We start from the raw sequence: 744 nt of genomic DNA, 5'->3' as shown, positions 1-744 counted from the left end.
ACACACACACACACACACATATATGTATGTATATACACCCCAAGCTCTGAGCTGCTGAAAACTTGGAGGCGGGTGTAGATGTAGACTATACAGATAGTGTGTGTGTATACACGCACACACACACACACACACACACACACATATACACACACATATATGTATGTATATACACCCCAAGCTCTGAGCTACTGAAAACTTGGAGGGGGGTGTAGATATAGACTATACATATAGGGTGTGTGTGTATATATATATCTATATATATATACACCCCCCCCAAGCTCTGAGCTGCTGAAAACTTGGAGGCGGATGTAGATATAGCCCATACAGATAGGGGGTATATATATATATTTATATATATATATACACCCCCCCCCAAGCTCTGAGCTGCTGAAAACTTGGAGGCGGATGTAGATATAGACGATATAGATAGGGTACGTAAATATATATATAGATAGATATACACACTCCCCAAGCTCTGCTGAAACGTTGGAGAGGCGGATGGACGTATATAAATACACATGTATATTTTGTATATACCCCCTATCTAGATGTCCCAAACTCGGAGCTGCAGGAAAGTTGGGGGCGCATATAGATACGGCTGGTATAGAGAGGGGGTGCGTAAAATAGGAATGTCCCAAGCTCTGAGCGGCGGAAGAGTTGGAGAGAGAGCTGTAGCTGTGCCCCCCACGCTTTGAGCTCCAGAAAAGTTGGAGAGGAGGATGTATAAAATACATACATTTCTAT

The 744-nt window shown here is 42.9% G+C and overlaps 1 protein-coding gene across 1 annotated transcript in view; it reads right to left on the bottom strand.

Annotated features, from left to right (window-relative positions):
• LBX1 (ladybird homeobox 1) overlaps positions 1 to 744 on the bottom strand; it is a 2,343-nt gene that overhangs the window by 774 nt on the left and 825 nt on the right. The gene's annotated exons all lie outside the window — the stretch shown is intronic.

Source organism: Gavialis gangeticus, unplaced genomic scaffold (genome assembly GCF_001723915.1).
Source record: "Gavialis gangeticus isolate Ggan-Ray unplaced genomic scaffold, GavGan_comp1, whole genome shotgun sequence".
Lineage (NCBI taxonomy): Eukaryota > Metazoa > Chordata > Crocodylia > Gavialidae > Gavialis > Gavialis gangeticus.
This window is presented reverse-complemented; position numbering and strand designations above follow the sequence as displayed.